Source organism: Thunnus maccoyii, chromosome 18 (assembly GCF_910596095.1).
Source record: "Thunnus maccoyii chromosome 18, fThuMac1.1, whole genome shotgun sequence".
NCBI classification, from domain to species: Eukaryota; Metazoa; Chordata; class Actinopteri; order Scombriformes; family Scombridae; genus Thunnus; species Thunnus maccoyii.
In genome coordinates this window covers 19,817,499-19,845,117 of record NC_056550.1, presented here as the reverse complement: position 1 = coordinate 19,845,117, position 27,619 = coordinate 19,817,499, and the positions used below count along the sequence as shown (strand labels likewise).

Here is a 27,619-nt window from a genome sequence, read left to right as displayed (position 1 = left end):
GGGGAGACAGTGCTGCTGAGCCTGAAGCTGCAGTTATTGGGCCTGGCACCAGGGAAGGGCAGGGACAACTGATTTAGTGGGAATAGCTTGCTTGAAGTTTGCCTGCATTGATTAAATTTCGGATAAAAGCAGAGCGAAACATAAACACTCAGAATTCTCTGTGAAGATATTAAGTAACTAATGTTGGGGGGCAAACGTAGCCTCTTTCACTATGGACTAAGCTAACAGGTTAATTTCCACCACTCACAGACTACACCCACCAACACCTCTGTGATATACTGTTGCTTTTTCTTTTCTCTCTCGTTTTTCTTTTCTTTTTGTTTTTGGAAGGCAGATTTTTCTTTAGAAACCTGAGACATGATGCTCCACCAGCACGACTCATTTGCAATTCACTGCTAGCAAATACCGTTTGATCATTTTTTTTTCGCCAGGATGGCAAATCATGACCCAACCTACTCTGCCTCTGATTGGCTTACCCTGATATTCTTACCCTAACCCCAACCAATCTCACTCCTCATGCCTAAACCTAACCAACCTAACCAACCCAACCAACAAAGGCAACAAGTACTAGCCAATCAGAGGCAGAGTAGGGCAGGTCATAACTTTGCCATCCTAGGAAAAAAAAATTGGTGAACTGTTTGTGCCTGGTTGGGGGGGCAGGACCGCACCATTTCATGTAATGAATGAATGAGGGGATGAATGAATATATATAATTTTTAGGGCCCCTGTCAGTCACAGGGCCTAACTTTCCCCCCTATACAGTGCATCTGTCAGTAGCAGAAAAGCGACTAGTACAGGATAACCTCATGAATGTGAAGAAATTATAAACAGTAAGGACATTCTCCTGCAGGAAAAAAAACTGCTTTTACATTAGCAATTGAAATGTTTAAAAAATAATAAGCTACACAACATTTTACATTATAGTATTTTATGTATTTTGATTTATTTATAATCAGTGCTTTACATACTAGTGCTTTTGCTGGGCTCTACTTTGGTCATGAGATAACTTATCTTTAGAGCGTTGCTCAGTTTCAGTCACATTGACATCAAATGTATATTTAGATGCAAAAAGAAAAACAGTCAGGAGGAAGGCTGTTTATATTTAGACCTGTGCTTTGCAGGTACTCAATTTTGGCATCTTGTCAGAAATACAGTAACACTTCTCTCCCAGTATCCTCTCCCTGGATTGCACAGGTTTTGTCTTTTGAAATTCTGGGGAAATGGGGTGTCCGCTCCATCCCACGCATCCCCTTCTAAAATAGGCACTCACCTGTGTTACTAAAATTTAACATCGATTTAGGCTCCTTATACGGCCCATTCCAGTGAGATGGCTATTGGACTGGGAACATCTGTTTGTCACAGTTTCTGTGCACAACATCAAACATGTTTATTAAAACATTTGCAGCTACACTTCCTTTATATTCATGCATTCATGTATGAATATTGTGATATGATAGAAATGGGGTTTAATATATACTTTATACATTCAACATTCCCCATCACATAAAAATTTCAACACCTTATTCTTATTATTAAATCATGAAACTATCAAGCAGATTCCAGTCCATGAGCAACATTTGGAGGGGCATAAATAGATTTTAAAGTACTAATATATTAGTTCAAACTGCCCTTACAGTTAAATTATGTGCAGAAACTAAATTTCTTATTGATAGTTCAGCTTGAGATAAGTATGCCCTTTGCTTTCATTATGCCTTTTAAAAAATGCTAGTAAGTAATTTTGGGGAACAGTCAAAATATGTCTGCAACAGAAACGATAGAAGAACCAGTGAGGTACTGGTGGGGCAGACGATGAAACCTCGGAAATGCATTGAGTGATAATGTCAACATTTATGTTTTTGACACATAGATTCATGTATTCTGGGTGACATCTTGATGAGGTCATTCACTCTGTCAAAACACAACCATTTTCTTTTTCTTAAATCAATTTCAGTTGAGATAATGCAATTTCTTATTTCACTGGTGGTTGCCATGACAAAGAATCAATCCTAAACTGTAACAAATGGCTTCAGTTCATAGAGGGAAATGGTTTCTATTTGTCCCCAGCTGGTCAATACACATTTGAGGTCCAGTCGAGAGCTCTTTAATGAATGTGTGCTGGCTTGTTTACCCTGGGAGACGGAGACATAATTTCTGACTGCATGTCTCTGGCTACATTTCGCTGGAGCTTCATGCCATGATTGCTGCAAAGCCGGTTTTCTACAAAATGTTCTGGGCTGATCAGGCCTTTTTCTTTGGCACGCTGTATCACATACACCACCGGGGTAAAGGATGGAGATAATCACTGCAGCTTTGTATGCCTTACTCGCCTCCCCATTTTTAAAGGGCAGTGCTTAAGGATGCCTCACTGTGAAGACATGCACACAATCTACAATACCGAAAATAGATGGAACGTCGTGGAGCTTGACCTATACTGTACGTTTTGTGTTGTGATAAAAGGACATAAAGCTCTCTTTGCATATAAACAAGTCAAGTGCTGTGAGTGAGTTCAAGGGCAGGGGCAAATTCATAATCAATAACTGCTAAAGATCCTAATTTAGCACATTATTCATCTTGACTACTTTGCTCCATGGTTATTGATCGATGGACAATGTCGTTGAGATGACAGAGACGAATAGGTGAAATAAAAGGACTTATTAAACAAGGTGACAAAACCACTACTGGTCACTGGAGTCAATATGGAGGATCATCCTGTAACTCCTTGAAATGAAAAAAAAAATCACTTCATATTACTTCTACCTATTTTGTGCATATTTTCAGTCTTCTCCCATTATTTATTCACAAAGACTTATTGTAGAGACGTCTCAATTAATATTATCGATCTGTGATGTTGAGGGTTGGTCATTTTGGCCTCCACAGTACGGATGTCAATAAGCATCCATTTACAGCGGCATCCAGCAAATGGGGAAGGAATTCAATTTGCCAGCATTCATTCAAAACTATTTTGTTCTATGGTCTTGCTGACATCTACCATCAAGCAAAACCAATGTGGTGGAACCACAGACAGGCTGCAGGCTGACAGTGAATGCTCCCCCCATTATTGCAGGAACAGATCAATCCACATCCAGTATAGAGGGACTGCACACAATTTACTACAAATACTGTATTTATGTTTTTTAGGAAATGACTGCCTAATGGTTATTTATAGTCAAATGTATTATATATATCAGGATAAACAGCCCGAGAGATTGATCATCTTGTTTTCAACAGCCCACATTTGTTTAAGGTACAGAATTCAGTCCGACACATTACATAGTGAACAGACAAGCATCCTCTGACTAAACAGGACGTATCCAAACCAACTGGGAACATGTTTCTGTGTGGGAATCCGTGCATGGTTGGATGCAGAAATTGCCTGTACTGTCATCTAAAACCATTTGATTTTCTGCTATACCACAGGCATAATTAGCCAGACTCTAATGGTTCTCCTGTTACAGTTCAGTCTTTTAATCCTGGCTGAAATACTGTACTGTATGTTCAAAGAAATATTTGAAAATTATGGAAACTTTGATTATTTGCTGTCTTACCACACAGAAGACAATATCCATATCTGTGCGTATTCAGTAAAGCAACTGGCTCAAGATGTGTTTATCTGTTTAAAGCCTCAATATTAAAGTTGAAACGACTAGTCATTTATCTAAAATTTAATCAGCAGCAATTTTTGATAATCGATTAATTGTTTCAAGTCAATTATACAGCAAAAAGGCAAAATACTTTCTAATTCAGACTTCTCTTTGTTATAATATTGTAAATATCTTTGGGTTTGGGACTGCTGGACTGCTGATAAAACAAGCAATCTGAAGATGTCATCTTCAGTTCTATATAAAATCATTTTCAGTTGCAGCCCTGCACAATATACAATAGTAGTAATGCTTTGGAACAGATAATACAATAACTAAAAAAGAATTTTATTCCAGAGATGTCACAGAAATGCATTTTGTGAACACAATGATTCACTCTTCTGCAAATTGCTTAAAACCAAGTTAAGAGAACTTGCAAGAACAACATGCACAGATACTATGTGCTTCACTCAGGGTCAAAAAAACACCCTTGATGGACACTTTCACACAAGTGAAACTCACACCAAAACATATTTATTGACTCAGTTTTTTAACAATGTTGTATTTGACATTTAATCTAAATGTAAAGTATTAGCATTTTGACCATATAACAAATCATGTAATTGCAAACATATTGCAGCATTATTTTGCAACAGTGTAGTAAAACATGTGTTTATATATTATGCAAATACATTCTCCAGGCCAAAATATACCTTTATTGAACAGACATACACCAGTACCACTGTGTCATGTGAAAATGTGAAATGTTCCAGTATATTTCTGTTGTACACCTCCTGGTGATTGCAGTCGCTTGTGTTGCATCCACTGCACAAACAGATTGCAAACACAGAGCTGCTACTTTGTCAGTCTGGTATCTCTGTGATTACCATCTCCTACTCACACAGACTGAAGAGGAAGATGTAATATATTGACCTGTCTATGGGTGGCACTACATCAACATCCACAGCAGAGGAAAAAGTCCTGACTGCACACAGGTGACAGTAAATTCTGATCTTATATGTGCACACACACACACACACACACACACATACATATCTATACAGTCTGTTTCCAGCATTTATTATCAAATCTGTTTGCAAGAACTAATCGTGTTGTATAGTAGCTCATTAAAAGCCATCAAACACTCCATTAAGCCACTTTGCAGCCCATATTTTCAAATGTCTAATGGCTTAAAGCATGGTTGATGTCTGATCTACTATAATTTATCATTAAGTTCTAAGGCCTTTAGGGAGCGGAGTGTCAGTGAACTGTGTAACATGACATTTTCTGTCCTCCAACTCCAGAATCAGCAAGCATCTACCCTACTTAAGTGCCATTGAGCAAGACCCTGAACTCAACCAGCTGCTCTGTATTTGATTTGCTCTTCTCTGCACAGAAGGGGGCAAATGAGAAGAGAAAACTGCGCTATTATTATCACATAATTGTCACAGCTTTACTATCACTATTACGCAATGACACACAAAAATGGGTGAGTGTTTGCCCTCAAAGTGGCTTCCCACTGAAGTGATGCAATGACGCTATATGTGCAGAAATGTATGTTGCTCAAGGTCAGACGGCTAGCTGTTTCAATCTCACAGATAGTGATGGCAGTACGTTAATCTCAGTTTTCCTCCGTTGGTTTTTAGTGTACAGTGCATGCATCAGGAATTTTAGCAGTGCTGTGGTGTGAGCATATACCCTCTAACCATGTAGTCATGTTTAACATGTTCCACCTCTCATGGGCTATGTGTTAATGCACTGTACTTTGCATTATATAACTGTTGCATGAGGTACTTCTGGTCTGCTGTGCAAAGACCTCACAAAGTGATGGTGTAGCAAAGTAAGCAGCAGTCTAAAAGACTGATGTGTGGAGAGGTCTCTGTGAGCATTTATTTATATTGGCATCTGTATGACTGAATGTGAGGGCCTGGGATGTGGTTGCAGGGGTTATTTCGAGCTCAGCTTGCTCTGATCGGTGAATTGATTAGACGTGAATGAACCCCTGCAGAGGTCAATGAAATCAACACAAGGACAATTGAGCTCCTACTTCCAGCCCATCATTTTCAACCACATTTCTAACAATAGACCTCACTCAGTATAGTGAGCCTCTTTCCATTAATATGTGAAATTTTGTTTGATAATAATTAAAACAGGGCACAGTGTGAATTACACGTTGAGGAAAACGTTTTTAAAATGTTTCTATGATAATCACATTCTTGCCAGAATTTGAAAGTGTATATTGAATATTTAAAAAGGTAACTAATTAACACAGCCTGGCAGCCTGAAAGTAATTAACAATTTGATGGGATTCATGGCTATATTTGAAGAAACAGCTCCAGTAATAGATTGTAGAAACATTGATAATGACTCTGTATTACAAAGTGCCTCAAAGGGCACATATGTGTGTAGTTCAGCTAATCAACGATGATGATTTCGTTTAATGGTATTCATGAGTGTAGCTGTGCATGGCCCATTGTAAGCTGTGTGAGTGTGAAAGAACTTAAAAATCTCACTTAATTCTCAAATAAATCTGTACACAAACATATAAAACACATGACAGCCATATACAACTAAATCACACATGACATAAGGAACTCTTTTTATGTGTATATTTGTATGTTTTGAATGTGGTCAAACATTACCACTCGAATATGTTCAAGGGATTTGGATGCAAAATGTTGAGGGGTTTTTTGATAGTTTGCATAACTTATAATTTAAGAAAAAGACTAAAAAAAGAATAAACAAAAAAAGTTTAGATAGATAGATAGATATGTGGCAATGCACAAACAATTTGATAATCATGTTTTATCTTTAGAATAGCTATTGAAAAGCAATGAGACAATTTCTATATGACCACATATTTGATATATTACAACAACAAAAATATCTCTGTATTAGCTAGGAAAACAAAGAGTTGTTCATCAATTCTACAAAAACTACAAAGATAAAGTGTTAGTTGACAACTAAGTTGTAACTTCTCAAGGGAAAATGTTTATTTTCATTTTTGAAATTTAAAAGAAAGGTATTGTTCCTGTGAAACCTCCAAAATCCTCCAAATTTACAAAAGATATTCATTTTCTTTCTTTCTTTTTATTCTGCCTGTGAGGCAAACACAGAGATGACATAAAGTTTGCCACATCTTTCATCTCTCAGCTGAAAGTTTAGTCCACAAAGAAATGATCAAACATTTAAGTTTCTCACCTAGTCGGATAATCCACACCTCTCTGATTTAATCACTATCTAGTTTTGTTTATTCTAACAGTCTGTGGGCTACTTGGTCTGTTTTATAACAACACAACACATACATCCAGCGACTTTAGTATAAATATATTAATTGGTGTTTTAATTCACTGTACCCTCTATTTGACATGAGCCTTACTTAGAATAGACTATAAAACAGATTAATGTCTCTTTCCCTCTGAGACCAACAGATTCATCCTTTTTATTCTAATGAAATTTTGTGTTTGGCAGTGGACATTCCTCCACCCACAGGAAATGATGAATCAAAATCTAACAGCCTCTATCCACACAGTAAGTGAATGTTCTGTTAAGAGAGAGCTGTTCTCACTAACAAAATGTATGCTCAAAAGAGAAAAATATAACATAGCTGCAAGCCACAAACGGAGGGGTCGAGTCCAAATGTTCACAGATGAAAGTTTTTCAATAGTGGTGAAATATTCATGCGGTTGTGCTTACAGTGCAGGCAGCGATCTTTGTGATAACATTGATGTGAATGCAAAGTAAGCACAATGCCTGGGCTAGGAATCAAACTCAGACTCTCTTAGTGGGAGGAAATTATATTAAACAATGAGCTACAGTATCGTGCCAACCATGAAACTTATTTTTTACCCAGTAATTGTGCCAATATATGTGTAGCTGATCTGACAAAACTTGAATTAAAAACCACACTGAGGGACGTACTTTGGCATGAGTGGCACGTCCTACTGCTCAGTTAATATAATTTTACAGTATGACTGAGCATTGTGATTTGTTGTTTTGCGTTTCAACCTTTATTTACCAAGTATAAACATAATTATGGTAACTGCTGTTGATGCCAATGTCACATACATGCTGGAAGATATATGAGGTTAATATGTTTATTGTTGTTCTGTGCATTAACATATAAAGTGTTCATACAAACAATTACCATGTTTTTACCATGTTTACAAAATTGATTAAACTTCATAGTAATTGTAATGTCAGTATCAATGCCACATACATAAATTGTCATATTAACCAATATTTATATTGTATTGCTGCCTGACAGTGATGCTCACATTACGCAGTGGAGAGTGAAAATTTAGGGTTCATTTGAAAATGTCAACCTTTTTTTCTGGTGTGTTCTTGTGCTAAGTAAAGTCCTGATATCCTGAACTATTTTATGGTGAGGTCGAGAGGAGAGACAATGAGTAAATATAGAATGAATAGTGTGAATTTGAGAACTCCTTGCAACAAGAAAAGAAAAAAATAATAACAATGTCCTATGACCAAATCCTGTTAACAAGTCTTCTCGATAATGAGATGCACACATTTTGCACCTGAATTGGCACATGAGATTGGCTTGTTCTATTTTTAGCCACTTTGAGCATTTCAAATGGCCAATCAATCCTATATTTGTTTGGCGACCATTATGGCTGCCCTTCTACCACAGTTCTAAGATTTGGAAAAATTGGCCAGGTAGTTTTGTTCCAACTGGAAATAATCCCTGCAGTGCCCCGAGGATGTTTGATTGGGCCAGTTTCTGCTCGTGGGCACACAGCATTTGAAAGTTGATCGGTTATATTACACAAAAGAAAGGATAAACCACAAAAGAGAGGGTAATAATAATCACAGATACTGTATTGAGTGACAACTACAATACATGATTGGTTGTGTTGTGAAGCAACGCCTGAATAAAGTGATATTTGTTCCTGGAATACCATACCATCGATACATTTTATACCTTTTGTCATTAATGTTTTCATTTCAGTCATTACAAAGATAGAAAAGGATGAGAAGAATTGCATATTTATAGTTGTGTTTATATTCGACAAGAAGAGAAATTCAGAGTTTGCCCACCAAGGGGCTCCCTTCTCAAACACTGATATGACTATGCAAAGCAAGTACAATCCTTTGGAGCATGCTCAGTCACAGTGTGCTGTAGGTATGTTTATAGAAAAACCATAATCATGGCAGTGTGAATGGAAGGTCTGGAAAATAAGTTATATATTGCTGTAAAAATAGGTTTACTGATTTAACAGTGACACCAGCACAAAGATTGAGTAATATAATGAGTATAAGTTTGAGCATTTATCAAAATTGCATGAGATTCTGTATTTAGTGTGATAGAATTAGTTCTATTTTAATTTTCAATATTATGTCAAATTTACGTATTGTCCTAACTGGCTCAGACAGTTACTGTTTTTCTGTCACACTGTCAGCCAGAAGCACAGTAACAGCACTCTTAACTAAATAGCTACTCTATTGTAAAAAATATCTACTGTAGAAACAGATAAATCAGTAAACTACTGTCTGCTGTCTTTGCATAACTGTCCCACAATTTACCAAACATGACTTCTTTTTAGTTTTAGCACTTAACTTCTACATGTATGTAGAGCGCATGTTATTATTCAAGCCATATCAGTGTATTCAATCACCAAATCTGATGCAAGGTCACATGGATAATATTCCACGTGTTTGTGCTCTGAAATCCAACTGTACAAACAGGCAAAACAATATGAAAAAAAACAGTTTTGCATGAGACCCACGTCCAACACTGACCTTTCTTGATTGAGTGTAATAGCATACAGAGCAAATGCAAAAAGGTCACTGGTAGAGACAGCTTTAATATTATAATTGGCACTTTTTTCCAGGGAGACAGCTCTGTTGCAAGGAGCTACACATACCAGAGAAAAGTCTTTTACATATTCAGGGCATAATGTTTGCGGCCCTGTCATATCCATGCAGTATGGTCTACCTGGTAAATCAGACAGACAAAATACTGTGATGTGACTAAAAGAATGAGCTATTGCAACGGAGATGTAGTGTAACTTGTTTTGGTTTTTTTGTGCGTTTGTACTCTGAGAGGTGCCTTTGTGTCTTTATTATTTGATTCTGTATAATAGTGAAGGATAGATTTTTCAGCTGAATGCCATTCTGCTGGAATATGCAAGAGGGGAAATAGTGCTAAAAGCATCAAATTACTATGCTTAGCCCGACATTTATAGAGGCAGCACATCTCCAACATGTTGCCTTTGTCATCTTCAGGAATAATCATCACCCATGCTCTTCTGCTCTATATAAGCTAATCAACAGAGAAAAATATTGTGTTCTGTGACTGTTAAGTACTTTCAAGTATTCTCTGACTGCCCTCTCCTTGTGCCATAATGATGAGCAAGTAGTCTGCCCAATTTAATCACTGTTATTCAGGCAGGTTAGGTTGGTACGTGGGCTACATTGTTAGGCCAGATCTGAAAATATAGAGTGAAGCACACAGCAGAAACATCTTTGTCCCTGCTCTGGCTTTGTTTACATCGTAATTGACTGGATCACAGACTTTGTCACACTGGAATGTCTGAGTTTTTTATTGAAGGGCAGACGGCTCTGCATTAATGCTACTGCTGTAAAGGTTTCTGTGATGTTTGTAAGACCAGTGAGAAAAGATGTGATAGAGTAAGAAAGAGATAAAACAATCTTGAAGGACATATACTTCAGTTCATCAATGTATCTATTGTATTTTACCTGTAGAATTGAGCCAGTGGTGAAGCAACTAATTAATTCCATTAACTTAAGCACAGTAAGTACAATTTTAAGCTGCTTGTACTTTATTTGAGTATTTTTGTGCTTCTTTATAATTCTCCACATTTGAGATGGATTTATAAGACTTTTTACTCTGCAACATTTATAAGACAACTTACTAGTTATGTGCTTTTCGCATTAATATTTTACATTTAAAAAATAATATAGGAACAGCTTATAAAATACAGTACATTAGCATATTTTTGGCTTGTGACCTCTTACAAAAAAGCTGTGTCAGATTTTGGCACCTTGTCATATTTCAGATAGTTGTTCGCAGTTCTGCCAAAAAATTATTCCCCTCTACACTTCTCAGATGGCTTTCTTTCCATGGCTTAAATGACAGTTTGAGGCCCAATTTACCCAATATTTCACAAATGAACTAAAGATTCAGTCCAAAGTTGCATGCATTTAGACTCTTTAGAGATTAATTACCATTTCATGCTGCAAAAAGTTGTATGTATTCCATGATCTTTTCACATTTGTTATTGTGCTGCTTCTTGGTCACAAGCAGCATCTACAACAAAGTGGGGAGGGGGGCTCAGTAACATAAGGTGCATATACTGGGAATTGTGAGGTGCCCTTTCATAAATGCCTACTTTGACAGATGTCTTTTTTCGGTTTGGGGGATCAACATAAGGAACTTCTCACAGAACTCAAAATGGATCATGACTGGAATCCTTTTAAACTCAAATTAATACTCTTTTTAAAGAGGGATCAGTCATTTTTTAAATATATTTTAAAGGCCCATCTAGAGAAAACTAGCTCAGGCTATTAATGCCGTGGTATGTGGCATTAGTTCATGCTATATACTTGTCCCTATAGATATATGAAGTCTAAAAAAATGTGTAATAGAAATTAGTTTTTTATTCTTTTCTGCCACACTAAACATCTCACAACCTCCCAGATTTATGTTGTGACCCTTTGAAGGGGTCCAAGCCCTGGGTTGGAAACCACTGTACTAATCTACCTAACTGTAGACTAAATTGTTAAACTAGCTCCACCTTGACAAGCTACACAGTAAAATGCTGCATGTTTCAAATACTTTTGATACTTTTCATTTCAGCAGAATTTGAATGCAGGACTTTTACTTGCAGTGGAGTATACATTGTTGTATCAGTACTTTTACTAAAGTAAATTATAGGAATACATGTAGCCTACCAACACTGACGAATACCATGCTTTCAGTTTATTTGTGGTTTGCCATACTGAGCTTTAATTATGAATTTACATCTATAATGATAACATGAAACCCAAACACTTTTTTTTGTAAACAAGCAGGCTTGTCTGTGTGAGTTTGCTCCTGAGTATAGCTGCATTATAACAATGGCAACAGTAGGTGGAGTAATTAATTACAAAGAAGCTTAATAATAGGTTTAGCTCAATGGCTTATTTGTTCTGGGTTATGTAAATACAGTGCATTCTAATTAATGTAATTGGGTAAACAGGGAGAGATAATTGGGAAACATCACACAGCATGGCTGTGTGCTTTGGTTTATGAAAAGGTCACAATTATGGAATATAAACATGAATGCAGTATAATCATAAGTGAAGTACCTACAATTTGATTTTTGCCATACAAATTCCGACATACTGAACCCTTTGGAGATATTATGGAAATTAAAAGCTATTCACTGTGTGCAATAACTGTTGCACTTGTGATTCAGACCACAGTGACATGCAGCACACTGTGGACAAATGGCATCATGACACCATCTGATAGATATGATCCAGTCTGCAGATGATTTGTTAATGATTGATGGGTGTGTCAGAGCACTCTGCAGTGAGTTCCCATCATAAGTGTGCTGCTTCTGAGCTCAAGTCATCAAACCAGAATCAGTTACACTGCTAGAATTTCCATTGTTGAAAGTAATTTTTGTCTATTGTTGAGTATTGTTTTCAATACAGTGCAAATGATGATTTAACTCCTGATTCTAACACAAATAACAGTTTCAAGTGTCATTTTATAAGATTCTATGCAGCCATTTTCCTTATTCTGTCTTCTTTCAAGATACTGGCAATCATATCTACATAAAACTACTGGAAAAGAGTCTCTGTGTTCCCACACAGTGGTTCTTCGAGCTAAATATTAATTGATAATGCTAAAAAGCAGATTTTTAGCAAGAATAATGTTTACCATTTTCACATTCAGGGGATCACCACAGTTATTACAATTAATCTTGATTGTGACATTAAAGTCTGTTATATTTGAGATATTAAGCCTGGACCAAAGTGATCCAACCAATCACTGAGCATTAACTCAGCATTAAAGTATGAATATGGAGGAGGAAGAAAGAAATATTATATTCCAACACTCATTATCAAAACACATCTCAAATCTTCACATGCAAATGAACACCAAAGAAGATTAATCTGATGATCAGTGTGTAGAAATGATAAATGTCTCCATAAACTGATATATACCACTAGAGATGTCAGGACCAATACTGTGTGTAACAAATATGGTCTGTATGCACCTGTGAACCCCCCCATGCTTTCATCATTATAGCATTTAATGGCTCCCTCTCAGTAACACATTGACATTGTCCACCCAAGATCCTCTCCAAGATGGCTTGATTTACCAAACCCCTCGAAATGGAAAAAAATCTCATTGAGGAGACGGATTGCTGAGAGGGCTCTCCAGCAGGCCTATAAATCATTCTTTAATCAGAGCGCACTGAGAGTGAGGTTACACACTCAGACCCCACATTAGCACCACTGACTCTCAGCTGTCTATGGTTCTGCTCCTGCACTCTGCCTTCCAAACTCCTTCGGTGCTCCTTTGCCCTCCATCTTCTCTCATCCTCCACACTCCACAATACAAAGCAGTCATTTACCCAAACCTGAGAGGAATGTTGTTTGGGAAAATTAAATATTTGGGACACTGAAACACTGAGGTCTAAGTTGTCTAAATATTTGGACATCAACTGTTCCAGTCATTGCTTCGGATGCACAATTACAAAAACAACTAGGTAGACTGATAGCTTTAATTTTATGGTGTTTTCAGCTACAAAACAAGCAAGCAATCAAGGAAGAGTTTTTGTATATTTGACTTCATATTTCAAAATCCCAATCCCCTGCTAGAAAAACTGAAAGAAAGCCTCCAAATAGTCAGCCCACCAAATATCGACCTTTGCACCAACCACAACCACGACTTAGCAAAACTAAACTGGTAATCCTTGGAGTGAACATTCAGGGATTACACTCCAATATTGGTGAGCTTGCCAGTTGGAGCGACTGGTAGTGGTATAGCAGTCTACTGTCTAGACAATCCATCTACCACAATCCATCCAAAGACCCTGAAGACGTCGAGCTCATGTGGTTCACTGTTGCTCTGAAGACCAGGAAGCTGCTGATAGGACCTGTATACCATCCTCCAAGTGCCTCCAATGAAGTCTTGGACTATCTTGACACTCATACCTTCTCAGTGGACAAGTTTGGCGCTCAGTCTGTAATGCTCATTAGTGAGTTTAGTGTACATCATGAAGAGTGGCTTGGACGCTGCTGGACGACATGCCCTGCAACTTGCCAACTGCCTAGGACTAGATCAGATTGTCAGCAAACAAACCAGAGGAGACAATATCATAATTCTAATTCTATCAGACACCCCAGCAACCACAAGGGCCCTGGCACTAAAATCAAGTTCAGTGAGCAAATGGAAATTCTAGGACTATGCATTGACCAAAAACTCCAGCGGGCCAGCCATCAGTCTTACATCTGCAAATGTGCTGGACAATGTCTCGAAGCATTGCAGAAGTTGGCCAACAAGCTTGATCCTAGAAGCAGAGCCAACGTCTGCAAAACCCAGGTCAGGAGCATCATGGTATACTCCTGCCTTGCCTAGATGAATGCCTCACACAGCACTCTTAGGTTACTAGAAATCATCCAGGAAAAGGCAATAAAGATGAGGTCTATGACCTAAAGGATTACACCATCACCAAGCTGAACCACCACAGAACAGTTGCTGCTTGTTCTTTTCAAGATGCACACTTCCAACTGTCCAGCAGACCTGAAAGCACTGCTACCCTCAGCTCATGTCTCAGCACAAACCACCCAGAGGTTACCACCAAGCCATGCCATGTCACTCCCCGGAGCTTGACAGGAGCTTTTTCCACTCTGCACTCTGTAACAACATGGAACAGCCTTCCCCCTGCTGTCGTCAGAGCCATCACATCAAGTAGTGTTCATGTCTTCAAGAAGAGGCTGAACAAACACCTCCTAAGCACAAAACTGCAATCAAAAAGCTAAAGGACTTTCAAATACATACAAATCAGCCTCATATATATTCCTGAGTAGCTGCAGATCAGCGATAGGCCCTCTGAATGGTATTCATTAAGCTTGTATCCGTAAAAGCATAATAAAAAAGGAACAGACATCTCCACACAAGACAACAGGATATAAAGCTCAAACAATTCTCTAAATAGCAGGAAGCACATGATTCATTTAAATGAGTAAAGGTATCATCTGAGTTATTTAAAATAAGCTTTGAATGATGGTGCTGTTGTTAAAGATACTCAATTAAAGAAAATTACATTTGGCATGAGTCATTTTCCCAAGTTTCATAATTCAATGGTTTATAACCCCAATAACAAGCCTTGTTTGCTGAAACCAGCCTGTTTAAATATGAAACACATACTGTTTGGCCTTCCTACTGTCAAAGACAGTCCAGTTAATATTTGTGAACTCTTTTACAAAGATAGAGGTCGCAAAAAGAGGTCACAGTTGTAAGATGAAAGTTTGTTGTGTTTGTACAAGCTCAAAGTCGCTCTGATTGTGAAAAATGATCAACTGCCTAAATGATGATGAATCTGTTTTTGGCAGCACCTGGAAGTTTCTCAACATTCTCCTGACCAGATTCTTTATATATATTATCAATCCATCTATTATTTTTTCATAATGTTTGTTCATGCTGTATTTCTGTAATTTTGCTTTATTGGTCTATTCTGTGCACACAACACTGATTGCAAGTCTGTCCATCCCAGGAGAGGGATCCCTCCTTTGTTATTCTTCCTGAGGTTTCCTCCATTTTTCCCCAGTTTTTTTAGGGAGTTTTATTTGAATCGAGGGTCTGTGGATAGAGAATGTTGTATTGCTGTACTGATTGTAAAGCCCAATGAGGCAAATTTGTGATTTCTGGTACTGGGCTATACAAATAAAAATTGACTTGACCTGAATATAGAGTGAACAACAACAACAACAACAACATAAAAACAGATGAAATGATGTGATTTGATGAAGAGCTTTCATTTCCTCATGAGAAGTCTAATAAGTCCATGATTAGCTTTTATTTGTTCTCAAGACAGTTATTGCCCTTTTGTTCACTCTGATCTTGACAGTGCCATCTTGTTTCATCTGTGCTCAACGATGGGCCAACAGGTTGGAGATTGCTATTATTCCAACACATAAATCATGCACATGTGCCCCTTTGTCTCTCCTGCTCGGAAAGTGATGTGTCATAATACTTCCCTCCCCTCATGGGTTCTGCTGTCACTAAACAAGGACACATTTCCAGGGACAGAGCACTCCAAATACACCTTTGTATTTAAAAGCACATACAGAATTTTCTAAAATCACATTTATCCTCTCACTCAGATGCTTCAGCACAGGAAACGTGATCTTTCCTTGTAGAAGAGAAAAGTTCTGGTTGTCAGATCTGCATTTGATACATTGGATCTCCAATTGACAATTGCAGACCAAGCTGAAGTTACACAAAAATATCAACTAATCTGAGGTGGTGAATGAGAATACATTTTTAGACAACCATTTCTTGTATTTTATAATAATAATTTTATAAACTTATGTAAGTATGATTTAACCATAATCATCTGTCTGAAGGCTGTTTTGGAGGAAAAGTGAAATATTAGCATCCTCATTGGGTTTGCCGTGTACCCACACTCACACATAGTCTGGTCACAGATGAGGAACTGCACCCAGTCATCATTGGATTTAAGTTCTTTCAACTCACTTCAAAAGCAGTCTTACACTGATAGTGTGGCAAAAATTCAAGCTTCAGTACAGGGACATCACAGCCAGCACACTCTGGATGTGTCAGTTCCATCACGTGGAGCCTCTTAGTTGTCATCTTCTTCAAATAGGATGTGTTCAGCTTGGCTAAGATAGGAATAGAAAACTATATTTCAGTCTGTGCATTAGGGCATCAAGTGCACTCAATTTGAGGGTCATGTATTGGACTTCATTCACATGCACTTCACTTGATTTCAGTTCCCCTTTAAAGGAGAAACAACTGCATGTTACAGTATATTCCCACAGAGTGAGCAGTAAAATATACATCACACTGTGCTTTTTGTGCTCCAGAACTGACAGTGCTATAAAGTAAATCATATTCAGTCGTAGTAAATACTCACTCTAGTGCTTGACTTACTACTTGGCCAAGCACTAGAGTGAGTACACATTGCATCCTTGTGTTGTGCAGAGCAATGTGTAATATTTTTAATGGTTGGATCCCCTTGAGACATGTTACACCTTTTCAGAACAACCGGTCTTACTTCAGTTGTTTGGCTGACTTGAGGCTACTTGATGGAAACAGCTCTAACTGTCATGAAGCCAGGTTGCTTAAGAGGAGAGTTGGGTTTTATATTTATGCTTTTATTCACAATTATTATTAATATGTTTTAATCAGTAAACTGAGTTTTGAGATCTATAGTCCATTAATCAGAATGACTCCAGCATCTCCTCTTAGTAAAATGTTATATTTCTAAAACCTCTGCAGTTACGTTTTAAGAGCAATATGAAGGATACTGAGCTGGACTTTCATCACTCTGCACTCTGTACTGTAGACAGCACCAGATTGTACCATGCTGCCTGCTGTATGAGCGCAAACCTTATTTTACTGCCTCCAGAGCATGCATGGTAATTCCACTCTGCACAAATCCCAAAAGCCGTCCGCTGATAAATATCCTCAAGTTAACCTCTGCATAGCAGAGTGTAGAGTGTATGCACTGTGCTCATATCTCCTTCTTAGAGAATGTCCCTGTAGGCTTTTACTAAGTTGGGAGCACTGTTGGTTATATAGCGCACAACCTTGCCATTAGTCCCCTGTTTATTCTCTGTTTATTAAAACAAATTGGCAGTATGCCTTAGAGGTGTGGGATTTAGGCGCCTCCCTTGCTTCCAACATCCTTGAAAGGCAATGTCAATAATAATGTTGTTCTATGTTACAATGCTATACTAGACGCTGTTAAGCGAAGAGATGCTCCCGTCTTTGTTGTTCACACAAAAAATTACATAAAACAAACAAGGGGCTCACTCCTAAAGTCAGTCCTTCACAGTTCACAGGACACTGTACATAAAGAAAATACATAATAATTGCTGCATTATTTCTGAATGTCCAGGACTCTGTATCAATCTTTTGCCTGTATCAATCACTCATATAAACAGTCAGCTACAAAAATGTTATTTCAGCACATAACGGCTATAGCTGTATTACCTCACCACTTATGGCAGGTGAGGAGGAAGCAACTTTGCAGGTTGTGTTTACAGATCAACAGGAGCAGACTACAATATGCCTTTAGGTTTTGCTTGCCGAGTTAATCGATCTCATTGTGCTATGGTCAACAAGTCTTCAAATTAATAGTTAAATGACACAACATGTTGCTTGTCCATGTCCTCCGGAGTGACCTACAAGCATTTTCTGATCTGCTACTGACATGAAGACATAATTTGTCTGTTCCTTTCACAACTGTTGCAAATCACTGTTTTGGTAAATTAAACTGTTTTCTGATCTGGAATTGCTATGGTTAACGTTTGGTTAAGTTTAGGGTTAGGAAAATATCATGGTTTAAGTTAAAATGACTTTGTTAAGGTTAGTCTTCTTCAGTCTTTACTGCTTGGGAAGCGATCGCGGTCATACAGTGGTTAAAGACCTGACTGTAATGACCGGTCACTTGTCCTTAGAAGAACTTCCAACCTGCATTATAACTTTTGTTTGCCATGCTGTCTTTGCCAGACCCCAGAGGTGTAGGCTTAGCACACAAAAAGGAGAAATCAAATATGCATTCCCTTCAATTCATAATTAAATCTACTGTATAACATTTGCTTATGTTAAATAATTCATTCATATCACTGATGTGCCCTACATCAGCTAACAAGTAGCAAATGGGGGAAGAGCAAACTCTCGCATTCCCACAATAAGCTGCAAGACATTTTCACAAAAAATAGATTCACACTGGGCTTTTATGACCAAATAAAAGCTGTTTTGCTAAACAGTCTAGTACTGTATACTTTGTAAAGAGTTTGTAGACATGGTCAACATGTTGGTGGTTGTGTATTCAGCTGTATTTTATTTATTAATCGTCATTCTAAATCAACTCAAAATGTGGTAATAAAAGAAGTGACATTGCCCTTCTTAATAGCAGCTTAATTAGCTGATATGGCAGCTTGTTGTTGTTTTCCGTAATGGATGATAATGAATAACAATTAACTTGAAGGGAGAGGCATCCTTAACATGACTTTATTTTTCCTTTGTAATTTCATTTTGCTTTTGTTGGTAGTGTTTTGCAGTTTCTGCTTTGCTTTTGGCTTCCACTTTTGCTGTGGCATAAAAAAAGCACAGGACCAGCACTTTTGAGAACAAAACAAACACACAAGTGGAAATAAATCTGACACTTCTGATCTTGTGGTCCTGAAAGATCTTTCCCAGAGCCAAATTGTAGCACTTAACTGTTTTGTCTACCATGCAAAAAGTATAACAAATCACCAAATCATTCTGTTCTGTTTCTGCAGCATCCCTGAGCCTTGTTCTTTGTATTCTGAATCTCCACCCCTGTGACACTGGTGCAGGGAAAGTTGATGAATGATTGAAGCCCCCCCCACTCCACACACACACACACACACACCCTCACCCCCCTATTTTTTCATTCTTCTATGTGGTGGCAACACTATCTCCTCTGACAGACCCTGGCTGTGTGTGGAGTTTCCCTCAGCAATGCAGAATTGGTAACAGAGTCAGCCCTCTGTGAAAAGACAAACTAGGCAGAAAATTGAACACCTCCATCAGTATTTGCAACAATCACTTTGTTTAAATGAAATATTTATGTATCTGCAGATTGTGTATGTGGTGCCATATCTACCTTCCTATAAACATACAGAGTTCAGCTGGTGAACATAGTGTGATTTCAATGATATGTTAAAAAAGCAGCAAAATCAATGCTATTCTATTAAATTATTCCGATGCCTGTGTTAAGACCACAGAGATTGTTTCTACTATGCGTTTCCATGGTCACTGCCAAGCACCTTCCCTTTCAAATCCTCTCCCAAATCCCGATAAGAACATTAATTGAGACGAGATTCCTGGAGGATAAAGGCGTCGGGTCTGCATGGATGGCAGCAAATGAGATCTGAATATGTAGTGAGGACCAAAAAGGATTTAAATATAAATTATGAATACGGCAGAAATTCAAAGTGCTCTAAAAATTCTCCCTCACGCTTCAATAATAGATATGGTTTAGTGCTCTGCTGATCCATATGGGATCCACATTTATACACTGGTGTTTGTGAGTGTAATGCAAAATAATCTGCTCCTTTATTGAATGAAACAGATGAAATTTCCAGTATTGTTTGGCTTTTGCTGCTAAGTGAATGTGAATTCATAATGTTGCATTTGATTCTTCAAGCTCAGCCTCTACATTATTGTTTGGTACACTAACTAATGTTCACTTAAGGTGTGCCACCTGTTTTGTTTTCGGAGGTGTGAAACATCTTCTAGTGCCAAACATCTACATGATTGGATAAAACAACACATTTATGCAATACATCTGAACTAAACAAAGTTTATCACAGCCTATCTTGAGCAGTGAATCCAGTGCTTTGAGTGTTACCTTTCTCTGTGATATACGCTAACAAACACTTTCTCAAACAAATACTGAAAGCTGAGCTCTCACTTCTGTTTTCACAGTGGGGCGCCCTGTAAAAGCAGAGCTGCTTCTTCCTGCACTGACAGCATTCGTATGCTGAGATGTCTGACTGATGAACTGCAAGACTCCTCAGGAAAAATCTAAATTACTGTTAAGGACGAGAGGGCTGGAGGGGAGTCAGTATCAGGTATTTTAAAAATTAATCTGTGAATACAGGCAAGTAGGTATTCTGCCCACACCAGTCTTTACAGATGAAATACACAGTATTTTGGATGGGAGATGATTAGTAGATGTGCAGCAACATATGTAAGGTCATTCTCCTGAAATTCTTTTTGTCATTATGAACATGCGATTATGGTTACTATACTATGGCACCTATATACTGTCTATACCACCTGTTCATACTGCTGCTTTCCTGGAATCTGTTGTAGGACAGATCTTTTAGTCTTTTGTGGGCTACCTGTTAACCTGAGGTAAACAGCAGAATCCAAACATGATCTGTTTGCTGTGTTTAGGTCCACTGAGAGAATGTCAGATGGCACATTGCATTGTAGAATCATTTCTCCAATGACATGCAAAAATGGACAAACTGGGCATTAAACTTTGGACAGGAAGAAATGTATGTGAACACGGTTAGCTGGAGCTGCTGCAGAGAGTTCAGAGGCAAACTAACAATTAGCCAAGCTGCTACACTGAAAATACTGCAATGGACATTAAAACAAAGGAAAAAATAGTCATCAGTCAACATGAGGAGGAACAACTATTCGCTTTTGTTATTCTAGATTTAAAAAAAGTGTTACAGTTGGTTCTGTCTGGTTCTGTCTGGTTGATCAACAGCCAGTCTAGGAATGATTTGCTCCCCTCTCTCAAACTGCCATTATGACCAACAATCTGATTGCAATTCAGCTAAACTCCAGCTGAGTTTGGGCAAAACAACATTATTTTTCTTTTAATCAAAACTGATGGTATAATGACAGTAGTCCATAGCAAAATATCGGACTCTAAAATAGGATTACAGTACCTATTTATTTACAAAACATATTTCAAAATATGCCAAAAAAGAAGAGATGTGGAAATCAGTCTAAACCAGGAGGCAGGAGCTTTGGGCTCAGCTGCTCCCTGTTGATTGATATGACAGCCCTGCCTACAAATACCTACATCACCATCTACAACAAGTAAACCCAAGCAGGGCCATCACAATGGTGCATTGATTGTAGTAGCATTGGTACACATAGCTACTGTTATAAATGACTGCAGTCCTGTGTTCTATTCAGGTAATTGTCAGATGATGTTCAAAGTGTTGGTTTTGATGTACATTATATGCAATGGTAAAAAAAAGTGTGCTCAACAGTCTGTACGTACCGTAGTGTAATGCAATGGGTTTGAACCATGGATGTACTGGTTTTCACCACACTTTGTTGAGATGAAAATATCATTCAAAATGTTGCAAAATAATAGTGCAAAAATGTTTAGCAGTGAATGCATCCCTAAAAACGTCATGCACAAAGTAATTTCTTGAGTCGCACCAATACCATATTTTGTTTTTATGAGGATATGAGGTTAAGAGGTTTGTTATACAGCACTGCTCTGTAGGTCCATTTAATTCCAGGGTGTTTACTTTTGCCTGTGGGAGTGATGTGCTTAAACCAGTTGACATTGATCCAATACAATAACATCACACCGAACTTGTGTTTACTCTGTGGTTTATGTCCTTCAGAAATAAATTTCTGAAGGACATAAATTTGTTCCATGACATTTTGTACAATAACATGGGATTAACTGTAAATCTAGTGCAGGATTTTATCATTTTAAATACTTTATTTGTAGGAGAACAATTTAATTTCCACACACTGACAGCAGTCATTCAAAAGAACATACTTATAATTTTTCTTCTTCATGTTTTTTCCTGCTCAGTATGCCAGTTTGAGAGACTAATTGGTTGAAAAGTGTGGAGAACTTATAAATGCTTCACACAATATTCTGTGCATGCGGTCACATCAGCCTGTGTGAAAATTAAACACTCTGCAGTTTTGCTTGAAGCATAATATCACCAAATTAAATATTCCCATCTCTGTCGGACACAATATGCCGCAGGACATTCCAATCAATATCTGTCAGTGTTAATTCTCTCCCAAGGCCATGAACGAGACAACGGAAACTAAAACGTGAGAGGTAGCAACAGGTGACATCTAAAGTTGCAGCACATTGTTGAACCAAATTTGACATCTTTGTCACAATGCTGGTTATTGACTTTGACAGGGAGGAGAGGAGTTCAATTTAATATATTGATAACAAGGTGTTCTCTCAGCCAACTAACAGCAACAAGTTTGTTTGCACAGATACAGGCTTGTTGTGTCCGTGTCATCAACAGTGTTTTTTTCCTGTTTCCCAGTCTGAGACTATTCAATGATTCAGGGTCCCGCTGAGGGATAGTTCTCATTTTGTTTTGATTCAGGATTGTTGAGCCTCAGAATAACAGCAGGAGTCGGGTACTCCCTGTTTATGTGCTTTCAACGGGTGCTAGCCATCCAGAATAAAGAATCTGCGGAGATGCAATCAAAGAAAATGAATCTGAGAGCCACTGAAAGGACATGGAAATCCACTTCACAGCCATCAATCGACTCGTGTTGCATTTAGGCAACAGAAACAGGGGTGTAGCCTTGTATGCACGGTGATCAATTACACGCCGAAGCAACCCTTTGTCTGTGTCAATGAAACCCAAATAAAACACACTAAATCCATCAGCTGTGTAGGTTGTCTCAATCAATAAGAAGTTGTGTTCAGAGCTGCTCGGAGCAAATAAATTGCTTCATTTTTAACAACACTCATGTCCTTCTCTGATAGCAGCTATCCATCATCCATCAAAGAGGTGTTGCAAGAAAATTGAGGGGATGTAAATCAGTCAGACATGGAGGTTTTTTAATTGTAGGGACACTGCGGATAATATACAGTACAGTATAAAGAGAGCCACTGTATCACTTAATCACTGGAACAACCTGAGATCAATGATTTTTATTTTAAAAATCATTTTATCTTGGTAAATTACTTAATAAAGCAAGCTACAGCTGCTTAAAATCAATGCTGCTTGACAAAATAAATCAGGAGTGGAAGGATCACAGCAACCAGACTCCTGTGTTTCTAATATTTTTGCTTAATTTGACTTTTTGGATAACTCCTGACAGTTAAGACTCTTTTTTACCTGGTGGCAGCCAATCAGTGGGTGTTGACTTTACCCTACATGCAAGAGATTCAGAAATATTTGCTGTATTCAGGAAACTGCTGAGTCCTGTCAAAGCCAACTGTGTGATAATTAGACGATTTTGTCAAATAGTGAGACGCTCGGCGGATGGCAGAGAGGGTGGCATTTCTTAACCGTGTCCCCTTTTTGTGAAGAAACAAAAAAAAAAGCAATGCATCAGAATAGTTTTGATTTAAACAACATGGGCAAAATGTCAGCAGCAATTAGCTGACACCGTAGTTGGCGAGGAGAGAGGGAACCTGCTGTTCAATGGCCTTTAGTCAGTGCTCTGCTTTTGTTCTTGTTGTCTTTGCTCAGTAAATCAGCAACAAACATAAAGAAAAAGGCGAAAAAGAACTATTAGTAATAGTGACTAGTGGCAGTAAAAGCTGGTTTCAATTGAAGAACTAAAGTAAGATGTGAGAAAAATCTTGAAACATGATGCTGATTTTGCTATCTGAAGTTCAGCATGCTACAGGTAGACACGTAGGTACACATTTCATCATGCACTAGTTCAGGCATTTATAATCATCAAATGGCATCTTAGCGCAGAGCCTTTAGAGTTCTGCTTAAGGGAAAAACAGTGTGCACTCGTACACCACGCAGGCAGTATGGTAGAAGTCACATATTTTAATTATATATTGTATCTTATTCAGTGTTTCAAGAAAGTCAGCAACTTTTCTTTCATGTTAATCATGAATAGTTTCCTCCTGCCAAGCAAGTGGAAAGCTCTTGCAGACTTGTTAATTAAGTAATAGAAATATAAAATATAACTGAAAATATATTAAATCGATGAATAATTATGAGTATGCTGACAATTCAGTGTCATTTTTCTGTTCTTAAAACACCTACCTGCAGAGAATTAACCTCTATATATCATTCCGACATTAATCTTGATGGTATAGCATAGCTGTAATAAAGCAGGACCGTTAGTCTGAAAACTGCTTTATTTTACTGCCCTCGAAGTTTTCATTCTGTCAGTCTTTGGGTCCAGTTTTAATTACATAAAATGTGCAGGAGTGACTGATGGTATAAAAAGACAATTCTCAACTAAAACACGTACAGCACTGCCTCATGTTTCCACTGGAATCAGCAACAATCTCACTCTGCTAAGACATTTTGATGAACTTGGTTTGTTCAGTAGTTGTATAACAGTGTTTTGGATTCAGCAGAGGGGAATAATCATCGAGGATACAGTACTTATGTTTGTTCTCAAAGAAACATTAGTGCAGTCTCAAAGCAACAAAACATTACTGTAATTCCCTATTGTATATTCACTTTGTGACTCTTACTCCCTGCTCTTCTCCCTGAACAATCATTTCCTAACTAGTCCAATCAGAAATGCATATTCAGCACAGACTGTAATTCCTAACTTAATAATAAATGCATCTTAAAGTCGACTAATAAGTGTCTCTGTTTTAATAAAGATAGAAGTTTGACAAAGTTTTTCAGCATGACTCTCCAACAAATTTCTGAAACTTTAGATTGTCTTTTAGCTGTCCGTTTTTGACTTTTACAGCATTGTGTTAGTTTTTGACAAGCATGTGTGGTATAGCTTTGTTTTAATGACTTGCACTCTCTGTCTTACTGTTCACTGGATGTTTTTCTTAGTTTGAAGGAGGATTGTGAAGATAAACAGCGAGTGCTGTCGATCTGGTTTGCCATCAGACAGATAGGAATCTTCAGAAAACATCGGGTGGGTGTTTACCACAAATAAAGATGACACATTTTACTGTATAACCTGAATTCTTTCTTTCTTTTTTTTTTTTTAAGAAACATTAGTTATAGTCCTTACGCTGGCATCTTTCTCAAGTTTATCTACAAAATTGCAGCCTACAGTGCGCCACATAATTTAGCTGTATAGTGTCAGGTTTTCCACAGAGTGGGTGGAATAACTGAATGCTGTCAAGTCCTGATATCATAGTGATACTGTGAACCTAATCTCTGAATAGCATGAAACTAAATGAAAAAAGTAAGATATCCTGATATCCTTGGCATTATAGGACAACGGCAAGAAGAAAGGGAAGGTGTTTCATTACCACAGGGTGCTCTGCTGTGCTGCTGTGCAAGGTTGGTTATTCTCAGTGGTTTATATGAACTTAAAAGGGAAAGATTATTTGAATCCCCATTCGGTGCCCTAGGCGAGCTTCACTCCAGCCCCCCGTCCCTCTGAAAAATTATAAGGATAAATAAATGAATACATGTGGAGCAATGGTTCTAAAGACACAAATATGCTTTTCGTTTAGTACAATATTTACTAAAACAAATCTAATTACAATAACAATATATGATATCATATACTGTATATATGTCTATCAGATGTGAAGGCCAGTCAGCAGGATCAGCTGAAAGTGGCTCATCTGTCTCAGCAGCAGCAGGTGTGTGCAGCTCCAAAGGCTGGGCAGAGGACACTAGTGATATGTCAGTCACGAGCCGGCTCCTTTAAGTGAACGATGGGAGTCGGCTCCCGTCTGATTTTTTTTTCTTTCTTTCTTTCTTTTTTTTTGTAAATGAATACAACACAGAATAATAGGATGATCTTTTCGCCACACCGCACGGCAACGTGCACGCCACGCACTGACTGAATGTTGTGTTGATGTGCATGCGAGCAATCACGTGTGATGACAGACAGAGATCTCAGGTTAAAAGCAGGCAGGGGGGCCGACAATCTTCAGTTCTGAGGGACTGTAGCTGGCCTGTGTTGTTTTCTCTTTGATATACCCATTTCATTTAGCATTTTTATCACTGGCCTGACACTGTTTTGGATAGTTCCCTATGAATTAAAACATTCAATACACGTGCAATAGTGTTTGATGTTTTTACATTATTTAAGGTTTTTATACCAAACACAATGTAAAATTATCATATTATGGTAATTATAAGGTTTAGTATAATAACATTGAATAATTTAAGTGATATGTCTGCACACATATCAATCATAGGTCAAAACATTGCTCAATTTGGCTGAATTATAAAAGTGATACTAAATGAAGAGCCATTTGGGAGCAAAAAAAGCCGGCTCTTATTGCTGAGTGGAGCAAAACGATCTGGCTCACTAAAAAGAGCCGGATTCCCATCACTAAAGGAGGCTGCATCTGGTGCTTCTGCACGGCAGATAATAAACTTATTATTCTTATTCTCACGTCATGTCCACACAAGCTTCACACTTGAATACAGGTCGTAATATATTCTTTTCTAAGGAATTTATTTGAATCAACTGATTGAGGCAAATGTATGGAGTATGTATACAATTACAGTTATACAAATGAGATAGCTATTAAACAAAATGAGTTGTGCATATGTTTGTATTCATGTATTCACACACCTGAGAAAAGTGACGATGTGAAATCTGTGGTCAGTGTTGTGCTCTCATCATCAAAAGAAGATATAGCCAACTGTTGAGATGTTTCTTGAAGTGGTTCTATAGATATATAGAGGAAACAGGAACAAGTTCATTGATTAGATTGTATATAGCATTACATGTATTTACAATAGATTATTTACCACATAAATGTCTAAATTGATATGTTGCACTCACTCACCTGGAGAAATATTTGGGCCTTTACCAGTTGTGACAGATGGTGACTGTAGATGTTTTAAAAGTGCATCTGAAAATGACATAAAAGACACTGTGGTAAGCTAACATAGCTAGCTAACTTAGCTTACATCAATATTAAATGCTGAGCTCATGCTAGCTAGCTAACCTAGCAGGCTAACGGCTAACGTTAGCAACTAACGTTAGCTTGTAGACATAAACCATAGACTGTAAAAATCATGAACGTAGCCACCATGACGTTACCCATTGGTTTGTGGATTTGCTTTTTGAAGCCTCAAGTTTTGCATTTTGACCATCGCCATCTTAGATTTTTGGAGCCAGAAGTGATGAGAAGTGACCATATTTGGACGAGGGGCTGGCGCTGACCCTGACACTAGCTGCTAGCTTGTTTAGCACAGAACATTTACAGTCTATGGTTAATTGTGATTATGCTAATATTTAAGACTACTGAAACAAATTGTACTTACTAGAAAAACTGAACACCCGACACCTTAGAGGATCTTTTAGTACAACCAAACACTGAACTGAAAACACACTGAAATAGTGACGGCTACGATTACACCACCTTGTGAATCTGGGGTCACGCCATGGTTACGTTACC

General features: G+C 37.9%; 1 long non-coding RNA gene across 3 annotated transcripts; it reads right to left on the bottom strand.

The window, feature by feature from the left end:
- Window positions 1-4,090: 4,090 nt before the first annotated feature.
- Window positions 4,091-27,619, bottom strand: LOC121884617. Of its 3 annotated transcripts, XR_006092390.1 has the most exons (5): window positions 27,486-27,619; window positions 27,005-27,070; window positions 26,788-26,883; window positions 25,502-25,631; window positions 4,091-16,463 (listed from the first exon to the last, which is right to left on the bottom strand). It is a non-coding gene; the product is annotated as an uncharacterized LOC121884617 (long non-coding RNA). The 3 variants fall into 3 exon arrangements; XR_006092388.1 differs by lacking the exon at window positions 25,502-25,631; XR_006092389.1 differs by lacking the exons at window positions 25,502-25,631; window positions 27,486-27,619 and adding an exon at window positions 27,262-27,302.